The sequence below is a fragment of the Epinephelus lanceolatus genome, chromosome 1 (assembly GCF_041903045.1).
Source record: "Epinephelus lanceolatus isolate andai-2023 chromosome 1, ASM4190304v1, whole genome shotgun sequence".
Taxonomy (NCBI): domain Eukaryota; kingdom Metazoa; phylum Chordata; class Actinopteri; order Perciformes; family Serranidae; genus Epinephelus; species Epinephelus lanceolatus.
In genome coordinates this window covers 17,570,184-17,581,507 of record NC_135734.1, presented here as the reverse complement: position 1 = coordinate 17,581,507, position 11,324 = coordinate 17,570,184, and positions in this window count along the sequence as shown.

Below are 11,324 nucleotides of genomic sequence, written 5' to 3'. Positions count from 1 at the left end.
TAGTCCAAGATAATTTCAACTTCATATTTGTTTATTGTTAAAACAAATTGTTTGGCCCCTCAAAGAAAAGCTGTTATTCTGCACAAGCATTAAAGCCTAGTCATGCATCTTGAGGACATTAGGGGAGCTACAGGAGGAAGAATCTACATCCACAGCTTTGTTTTCCAAAAGGGCTTCACTGAGTGATGATTCATGACCTATAAGTGTTATGCTGTTAAACAGACTACAGAGGGCGCTAAAAACCAGACATCACAGTTCATGATGTATGATGATAGCTCCAGAAAAGGTAATGTCACCAGAGAAACAATCCTCCATATCCATGTACATACATATGTTGCACATGCAATAAAAAGTAGGACATATCATTCACAATCCCAAGTCAATTTTTAGTTTATTTTTATACACAGCAGGTCAAGACAAGTACTCTTTTAATTTATGCAACTATTCCAACCAAGAGCAAGCAGCGTGATGATGGCAGTGAGGAATGGTTCCTTTTAAGACGCTGAAACCTCAAACAGAACCAGGCTCTATGTGGGTGGCCACCTGCCTGGACTGGCTGGGTTGAAAGAGACTGAGACAGAGAGACAGGGATGCACAGCAATCAATAATAATAGCAATAACCTTTGATGTAAAAAAAGATATGATGAATAATATAAATAATAGAATGATATTAATAGCAGCAATAATAACAGTCAATAGAAATATGACTAATAATAATAACAATGACAGTGGTCACCAAGCAGGACCACAGCAGCAGGCGCTACCACAATCCAGGGGCCATTATGATCCAAGAAACCTGTATGGTGAGAAAGCACAAAGACTCCGGGGAGGAGGTCGAGTTAGTAACGTGCATTAGTGGAACATGAACATCTGCAGATGGAGAAACAGAGGACGTCGGAGGAGCTCAGCTGGGCAAACTAGTGCTGCGTTCAGATGGAACTTGTGAGATTGTGTTTGCAATCATGTACAGGAAGATGTGAACTCAGAGCTCTCGTAAATTTCCATTTACGAGATAATTAATACCACAAGATGGGGGTGTTCAACAAAGTGAACCCCATTTGAACGTAGCATAGGCCTATAGCAGCCTAACTGGGAGATGGTCCAAAGCAAGCATGAGCCAGTCCTAACTATAAGCTTTATCAAAGATGAAAGACTAAACCCTACTCTTAAATCTGAAGATGGTGTCTGCCTCCCGGAATGAAACTGGAAGATGGTTTATCAGGGATCTCATACCATAGATATGGAAACTAGAATTTGAAAGCTTATCACATAAAATCTTCTGCATACATTATGTAGTATTCAGAAATCTATTTTTAACTGGATTTTCACGGCTACACATCTAACAAAAGGAAATCCTTTGGGGTTTGGACAGAACTGAAAACAATTCTACGTATCATAACAAACAAGAGTGCTTCTCCTGCATTCAGTACAGGGTGATCACTACTACAGTGCTGTTATCTGTCACCAGGATGAGTGACTTTGAGCGTAAATTCTGTCTTCCCATGACCCTCTCCTCTTAAAGTTAATCCTAATTATGTATGCCGTCTCACTGGTGCAGCATGAGACCAGAGCTAATGCCATTTTACACAGGAACATTTTCAAAGCTCGTCTTTTGTTTTGGTATCTAATCATGTTTTATTGCTTTGTGCTGTCACAGGCAAACAAGGATAGGTTTAATTAACAAGTGAGTGTGAAATGTATGCATCTATCCAAACTGGTCGACTATGGCATTTCTGCATGATGCAATTTTTACTTAAATGTGCATCTTTGACACAGACAGTGTTTGTTTGTTGAACGATCCTGTTGATGTTATATGAATTATAACATGAAGCATCCCTCCATTTCTTCATGCTTGTGTGACTAACAATACAAAAACTCAACAATTCTGTCTTTTGCTAAAGAATTCTACGTCCTGTGCAACACAGTATTCATTGTTATCATTGCATCAGCAGTAGAAGATGTGGACGTGCTCTGGCAGCGGTTCCAGCTGAGCAGTAATAGCTGTGGGTTGGGGTGTGTTGCATTGTTGGATGAGATAGATAAGTGCCTGACCTAGTCTCTGCGCTATAATTCATCTGTGTGTCACAATATGAAAGAGGCTTAGGCAGAGGAGAAGAATGACGATTGTTCCTACTGTTGCTCTGCCGTCTCTCTCTGCTCTGTTTCTGCTACCTGCTTGGCTCCATCTGTTCAGAATTCCTCTGAAGGTGCCATTCATATGAATATGCACACACAGTCATTTAACCTGCATCGTTCTCACTGCTTGTTATCTACTGCTCTACGTCTTGTCTCTCTTTTCTACACACACTCACACACATAAACACTGGCCTTTAGCGACTGTACTCAGGTGTGTTCCTCCTCTCTGTGTCTGCAGTACACTTTGAGATACATTTATACACCTGTCAGTGTGTGTGACAGGTTCTTCTCTGACCACCTGTTTTTTTGTCAGCACACACACACAAAATGAACCACAACGGGACTGTGAGGAGATATTTACAGAATTTTAAAAAAGCTACTGGATCAGAATCTTACAGAATCTCTAAGTAAAAGAAGGTGGCCTTTGAGATATCTTTGACGCTCTGATCTAAAGGGAGGCTAGGATCCAAAGTACTACCAAAATTTGTGGAAGAAAATGTTTTCAGGAGAGTCTCACCCTCCCTAACCCTTTGGCAATGTATCATCAAAATACAGTTTATGTTTCCTATTGTTCATATTACAATGTTATGGCTGAGAGCTAGTATCAGTCTAAATGTTGCATTATTTCATTTATTTTTTCATTTGTATTAACCAGTAAAAAATCTGACTAAAAAATCTTCTACTAGTTTGAGCTACAAGAGTTCAAGAGTGCACAGTCTATGGTCAGACTTTCTACATAAATCTCTGTATCAAAATGAGCATTAGCATTCCTGACAGTAATGATGAGTGGTTTGGAAAGGTTTAGGTTTGCTAGTTCTGCCTGTGACTCTGTTATATGGCTCACTATCCTGATGACATTCACATCCTTCTGACTAACAACTAGATATGAATGCTTGGATTAGACTTTGATGAAATGAGCTCAGGCTTTTGGATCCATGAAATAACATAATCAGATCATCAGAAATGATCACAATAAAAGTGAAAAAAAGAGTAATCACAGGAAGTAACAAAAGCTTTCCTAGTGTTTGAACTGCTCTACCCTGGTTTTCAAAGTTCCGTTCAGGGTGAGGAAAATACCAGCCTAATAAAGACGGAGGCCAAAAACTTACATGTCCATTTAGACAAAGACTATGGACATTATTCAGGGAATTCAGATAGAAGACAATAAGGTTGTCCATAAATTTAACAGTACCGTCCAGCCACACAGTGTCTGTTAACACATCTCGAGATAGAAATATCTACTTGTAAAGCAACAAAAACTTCGACAGAACATCTGCAAACTACATTTGATTTGTGGCTGCTGAGGAACAGATGCTCTACTTCTAAAATGTTTCCTGTGGGCACTGAAAACACGATGGAGCAGGAACTCAACCAGAACACAATGCAGCCAAACATTGTGGACATGGATGTTAAATTTTTTTAGTTTCCTTAAAAGCTCTCTTAGTACTGCTGTTGTTAATGCACCTGACACAGTATTATTAAAGCTGATACAAATATTATGACATACTACTTCCACTCACATAAATCGCAAGTAGACGTACCATCTTAACTTTTTGTATTGTGTTATAATGAGGTTAGTGCTGCTGTTGCTTATGCAGCAACAACAGTATTATCAAAGCTGATACAAATATTACTACATACTACGTCTGCTCATGAATGAATGAAATGTATTATCTGAACTTTTTGTGTCGTGTTACAATAAAGTCTTTACTGATCTCTTAATAACAGAAGGAATGGTCTTTAAGAGGATCTAACCCTCACTAACCCTGACCCTTTGGCAAAGTTTTATCCAAATATATGTTGCAAAGTCATGATATAACAAGACATTAGTTTAACACGATATTAAACAACTTTTAGGAATTGTTTTCAGCTGTTTATAATTCAATATGTTTAACACAAATAATTATGCTACTAATTAGAAACATTGTGAGAGAATAGTTTTCACATCTTCAACAGTCTATGACTGCTGCTAATGTCAAAATTCAATAACCGTGAGATGCATTTTAAGATCTTTATTAGACTATTTTTTTAGAAGAGTTGCAAAAACAGTATTTTTAAAGCTGACACAAATATTACTACATACCTCTTCTCCTCCTGAATGAATGAAACATATCACCTTAACTTTTTGTGCCGTGGTATAATCAGTTTGTCTGTGTTCAACTCGTTATAATAGAAGGAAAAGGTCTTTAAGAGGGTCCCTCCCTAACCCTAACCCTCAACAATATTCCATCCAAATATTTAATATGTGTCCTATTGTACATATGTCTTGATATAACGCATGTTTAACGAGCTATTAAATGCCTATTTGAAGGGAATTGCTTTCAACTGTACATAATATATGTTTAGACAAAGCCAAATAATCATAGTAACAATCAGACACATTAAGAGAAAATAGTTTTCATGTCTTCCAAAGTCTGTGATGTCTGCACTACAGCCAAAAAAAAAAAAAAAAAAAAAAAAAAGGATTTGAATGGAACATTGCCTACACACCCTCTTAAAGCTCTTTCCTTCATCTACAATGTCAAAACAAAAGAGAGAAACATGAACTCTTTTGGCTGATCAAAATCATTTTGAAAATAATCTTGAATTTGATTTCAAAAACACTTGCTGATCACTCCTGATTCTGACACGAGTGTTACTTTTTAAATCCAATACACTTTGTAGCATGCTATTTAAAGATCTTTTTTGATTTTTTTTAAAAGCTCTTTTGTTGTTATGCAACAACTACAGTATTAGTTAAGCTGATACCAATATTACTAGTGAGATTGCTACTCATGAATAAATCTAATGCTCCATCTAAACTTCTGTTGTGTTATACTGCAACAAGTGCTGCATTAATTGTTCATCTTTTCTACACTCGTCTGAATTTTGTACCTGTGAAAGATTTCCAGGAACTCTACAGCAAACTAAAAGTGTTCCACTAGTTTCAGCCCCAGGAGTTCAGCAGATATGGACCCTTGGCTTGAACATCTCTCTGATAAGTGCAGACTGTGAGATTCATAAATTAACATCATCACTTTAAAACTCAGCACTCCTGCCCTCTGTTGGCTGACAGCAGTGTAACATGCTGTCATGTAACACACCTTCTAATACATGTTATAACTTGTTCAGTTAATATACTGATTTTATCAATTCCAGATCCCACTTGGTGAAACACAGGATTCAAAGACCAGGTGAACATCATCAGTAGACCTTCCTAAAGCCTCAACAGATTTAATATTAGAAAGAGTTTAAATACTTAAAATATTTGTTACCTATTTTGTAAAGAAAAAATATTCTTTGGTGGATTTTTTTTTAGAGTTTTTTGTGAAGTGTCAGTGAGTGTTAATAAAATCACTTTTATATTCAGATAAATTCGTTTTTCAAGGAAGGTGTCAGAGTTTAAAGGCTTACATTACTTGTCTACATACTGAGAAGGAATCAAGCATTTTAAAGTTATCTGCAATCTAAAAGAAGACTTTAAACATAACTACAAAGTCAAAGGAATGAAAGCATTAAAGGAATACTTCATCTGAAAAATGACTATTTGTATATGAGTTACTCACCACGCCTTACACTGAATTTTGTTTCTCTAACATGCCTTCTGAGCGAACAGTGAATCCAAAAATAGCAAATGTTTTTTATATGCTACTCTTTTTTTTTTTTTTTTTAAGAAAGTCGGAGTGTGTGTCTGCATGCATGGGTGTGTGTGTGTAGTGTGGTACAGTCACATCTGTGGGTTGTATAGTGAGTCAGTCATCCACGCCATGATCATCTCCACCACTGCCTTAAATGCAGCAGGTGGGAAACTGCCAGGCTGAGGACCATCGATGGGGGGCCAGAGGAGCTGGGCCATGACGTCATCATACTCGACATCATCCACAGACTGCTGGAGGGGTCCAGACAGGGTCCCCTGCTTTCCTGAACAGTTTAAAGAGACAGAGAAAGGTCAGGGGTAAGAGGGTAAGTAAAGGACCAGGTCAAACTAGCTCAAGTCCTTTCAGACTGCTGCTATAACGTTGCTGGTTTCCATGTGATCACAGGAGGAAACAAATCTATCTCACTTCTAAACAGCCCCAACCCTTATTTGGCTGCTCTATTCTGGGTTGCAAAAGTTTTGTTTGGGGTCAGAAAAATGTCCTTTTTTCTAAAGACAGAGGCTCCAAACTTGAAGAAAAAATATTAATTTTGCAAGTTCATTTGGACAAAGACTACAATACACTATTCAGGACATTCGGACAAAAGACAGCGTGAAGTCATCCAGAAATGAATCCACAAAGAATCTGGAAAAGGTCTTTAAGAGGGTCCCTCCCTAACCCTAACCCTCAACAATATTCCATCCAAATATTTAATATGCGTCCTATTGTACATATGTCATGATATAACACATGTTTAACAAGCTATTAAACGCCCATTTGAAGGGAATTGCTTTCAACTGTACATAATATATGTTTAGACAAAGCCAAATAATCATAGTAACAATCAGACACATTAAGAGAAAACAGTTTTCATGTCTTCCAAAGTCTGTGATGTCTGCACTACAGCAAAAAAAAAGGATTTGAATGGAACATTGCCTACACACCCTCTTAAAGCTCTTTCCTTCATCTACAATGTCAAAACAAAAGAGAGAAACATGTGTCAGTGTCAGTGAGTGTTAATAAAATCACTTTTATATTCAGATAAATTTGTTTTTCAAGGAAGGTGTCAGAGTTTAAAGGCTTACATTACTTGTCTACATACTGAGAAGGAATCAAGCATTTTAAAGTTATCTGCAATCTAAAAGAAGACTTTAAACATAACTACAAAGTCAAAGGAATGATAGCATTAAAGGAATACTTCATCTGAAAAATTACTATTTGTATATGAGTTAAGTCACTCACCACGCCTTACACTGAATTTTGTTTCTCTAACATGCCTTCTGAGCCAACAGAGAATCCAAAAATAGCAAACGCAAAGACTATAATACACTATTCAGGACATTCAGACAAAAGACAGCGTGAAGTCATCCATAAATTAATCCACAAAGAATCTGTTGCCACATCTCGAGCTACAAATATGTATTTTTGCTTGTGAAGCATCAAAAATGGTGAAAAAAATACCATAAACTACATTAGCCACTCCACTTCTGAAATGTTTCTTGTTGGCACTAAAAACACAATGAAGCTGTTAATGAGTCTGAACTCAACCAGAATGCAACGCAGCCAAACTTTGTGGACATAAATGTTAAAACGTTTTTTAGTTTCCTTTTAAAAGCTCTCTTAGTACTGCTGTTGTTAATGCAACTGCCACAATGTTATTAAAGCCAATACAAGTATTACGACGTGCTACTTTTATTCAAGATTAAATGAAACGTACCAGCGTAACTTTTTGTTGTTTTGTTTTACTTAGTTTGTCTGTGCTGAACTTGTTATAATAGAAGGAAAGGTCTTTAAGAGGGTCCCTCCCTAACCCTAACCCTTAGGCAATGCTTCATCCAAATATCTGTTTCCTATTGTTTATATGTATAAAACAAGACACAATAATTTTAGGAATTGTTTTCAACTGTTAATAATCTGATATGTTTAGACAAAGCCAAATTATTATGGTATTATTTAGGAACATTATGACGGAACAGTTTTCACATCTTCTAAAGTCTGTGATATCTGCACTACCGCAGTAAAAGGACTTGAATGGAACATTGCCTACAAACCCTCTTAAAGCTCTTTCCTTCTTCTACAAAGTCAAAAGTTATAAAAAGAGAAATGTGAATTATTCTTTCTTATCAAAATAGTTTAAACAAGTTAAATTTGTTTTTTGTTTTTTTTTTTTTAAAGAAGGAAATGAAAGCTGAAAGCTGAAGGGAAACTTACCTCTAAACCGAAACGAAAAAAAGATTTAATACTTACACAGAAACTGAAAGGAAACTTACCTCTGAACTAAAAGGAAAGAAAGATTTAATACTTAACCTAGAAACTGAAAGGAAACTTACCTCTGAACTAAACGGTGAGGAAGATTTAATACTTACCTAAAGGACATGCAAAGGAAGTTTTTTTTGTTTTTGTTTTTTAAGACAGAAATGAAAGCTGAAAGCTGAAGGGAAACTTATCTTTCAACAAAAAGGAATGAAAGAGTTAAAACTTATCTAGAAACAGAAAGGAAACTTATCTCTGAACTAAAAGGAAGGAAAAGATTTACTACTTATCTAAAGGACATGCAAAGGAAGGTTTTTTTTTGTTTTGTTTTGTTTTGTTTTTTAAGACGGAAATGAAAGTTGAAAGCTGAAGGGAAACTTATCTCTAAACTAAAAGGAATGAAAGAGTTAGGCCCTGATCACACAGGATGCATTTTGCAAGTTGCAAAACGTGAGGTGCACCTCACCATAGATATATATAATCATAGATGACTCATTCCTGTGGCTACTGTGTGTCAACGTCGCCGCCATCTTGGGGAGGTCACTGCCAGCTGGCTAGTACTGTTGTGTATGGAGGTAAGTCTTCAGCAAACTTGGCGTGCTCACTCAAAAGTCTCAAAGTGTCGGGGTATCGGAGGATAACAGCTAGGATTGCTGCGTTTACATGGCAACTCGCACGAGACTAGCTGATGGCTAGTGGTGGTGCTAGTTCTTGAGTTTCGCGCGAGGAAAAAAAAAAAGTACAAAAAAGCTTGCTATGCCTTTTATTGTTGCCAGGCATCCACACAAACACATCCTTACACTAACCTTCCCATGTAATCAATGTACCATTTTTTGTCCCAGTAATTTGTATCTAGTCCCTAAAACGGACAGGCAGAGGGTATTTGCTCTAGCTGTGGCTGAGGGTGAGAAACAGAGAACTGTGTGGGTACATGAGACCCCAAAAAAGAGGGTGGATCACAATCCACACTGGCAAAAACGCTAGGTGCTTAAAAGAATCGCAGAGCAAAAAATGCAATTAAAAGGCTTCATTCCCATGAAAATCAACTACAAAAAGGCGCCTCCAACTGCTAAAATGTTTTCTGTGTGAACAGGGCCTTGAAACTTATCTAGAAACTGAAAGGAAACTTATCTCCAGACTAAAAGGAAAGGAAGGTTTTTTTTTTTTTGTTTTTTGTTTTTTTTTTTAGAAGGAAATGAAAGTAAGTTGGAAGGAAAGGTTTGGTGTGTGAGGGTGCGTGAGAGTGTTTGAGTGTGTGTGTGTGAGTGGCTGTGAGTATGTTTGAGTGGTGGTGGTGTGGTACTGTCACATCTCTCGGTTGTAGGGAGAGTCGGTCATCCATGCCATGATCATCGCCGCCACTTCGTTGAAAGCGGTAGGTGGGAGACCACCAGGCTGGGGACCGTAGACGGAGGGCCAGAGGGGCAGGGCCATGACGTCATCGTAGTCTACGTCGTCCACAGGCTGCTGGAGGGGTCCAGGTTGGCTCGTCCTTTCCTGAACCGTTTAGAAATCCAGAGAGAGGGGTCAGACTGGTTCATGTACACCCTTTAAGCTAGATGCAGTAGTGTCGGATAAATGTGTATGGTGACCTCAGAGCTAGGATACAGTGGTTTTGACCCAGTGTATATATTTGGAGTACTCACCTCCAGCTGGACGTCCTCCGGCCTGGCCTGTGGCGTAGAGGTGGATGGCTGCGGGCTGCGGCTGTGGCTGCGGCGGCGTCTCTCCGGAGGCTCCTCGGTGCCTCTGGAGCGGCTCTCCTCCCTCTGCCTCTTCCTGCCTCCTGCAACCTGTTAAAGCCATGAACAGAAGCAAAAAGTAAGGGACCAGGTCAAACTAGTTCAGTTATAGTCTTTTCAGACTGCTGCTGGTACGTCACTGGTTTCCATCTGTGTTTTCTGTGTAACTGAATGGATCATTGTATTTTATCCGCCTGCTCTGCTTTATTACAAAATGGTACCATGAAAGGGTAAACACTTCTTAGAGTTACTATACCAAACATTATCATTATAGGAATACTATAACTCTATAATAAATACTGGCACAAAGTCCAGGTTACTCCTTTGATGTAACAAGTTAACTTAACACATCACTTGTGCTGTAAATGTTTTATATACAATGTTTACATGAAAAAACAGAATCAGCGGCTTTCGGATTTCACATTATTTAGATGAGACATGAACACAGCATCATGACTTCAGTCTGGTCTGACCAACATTAGCTGAGTATAGAGAGATATAAACTCTTCAGGTCAGATTTCATTTATTTGTAATAAGTTGCCTTGCAACGGCAGGGGACACTGCAACACATCCCATAATTACCTAATTAACTCATTAGTGCCACCTGGTGCAAATTCAACAGCTGCAGGGTTTCATAGTGTTTTATGGAGGTGGTGTGCCACCTCATCTGAATCAAAGGTAACGCCTGTTTCATCATTGAGAACACTTTATAAACTAAAACATTAAACTCTGAGGGAAAATTTCACACAGCTAATGCCACATGTTTAATAAGCGTGACCATTGTTTAGGCCATCAAGGTGAACCCAAATGATCAGATAAGATGTGTCAGGATCAGGGTGGCTAACCACCTCAGCTAAACTATTTCCTGGTGAACTTGCCAGAGACCAATCAGCAGGCCTTTGCTGATGGCAATAATAACAGAAATCCGACATGTAACGCTCCAGCACACACTTCCACTCCACACTTCTCACCACACAGCAAATCCCACTGGTCTCTGAGTAAGCGAGCGACACATCAAACTTACTGATCACTTAGAGTAATGCAAGGACCGCGGCGGAACCAAACGCACAGTCGGCAGAACATCATCATCCGGGCGGCGCATGAAGACCTGCAGGAGGATAAACAATCAGTGGGTCACCTGCCCGCAAGACAGATGTTACTGCAGCTTCCAGGAGAGGGTCACAGGCCGATATGAGGAACGAGAGGCAAAACCACATCGCAGCAACATGCAGCTACGATGAGACTGGCTGTCATGTTAACACTGGAGAGGAGGAAGTTATACCGGCAGGATATGTGGTAATGCAGCTGAATCTCCTGTGCAGACAGACATCTTGTCCCGGATGATGCTTGGACCGCAGGGTGACATACGTCTTACCTTTACACACTATCTCTGAAAATCGCTGAACGAGGTGCAGGACAGCCAGCTGAGATGTCCATCTGTCCCACACTTCAGCAGAGACTTCTATTTTCACAGATACAGCCTTCCTGGCAGGAGCTGTAGGCCTCTGTATTGTCCCAGGATGGGACACAGAGACTAACTTTCTCCCACCATGTCCCCAGCAGGGGGAGACTCGCA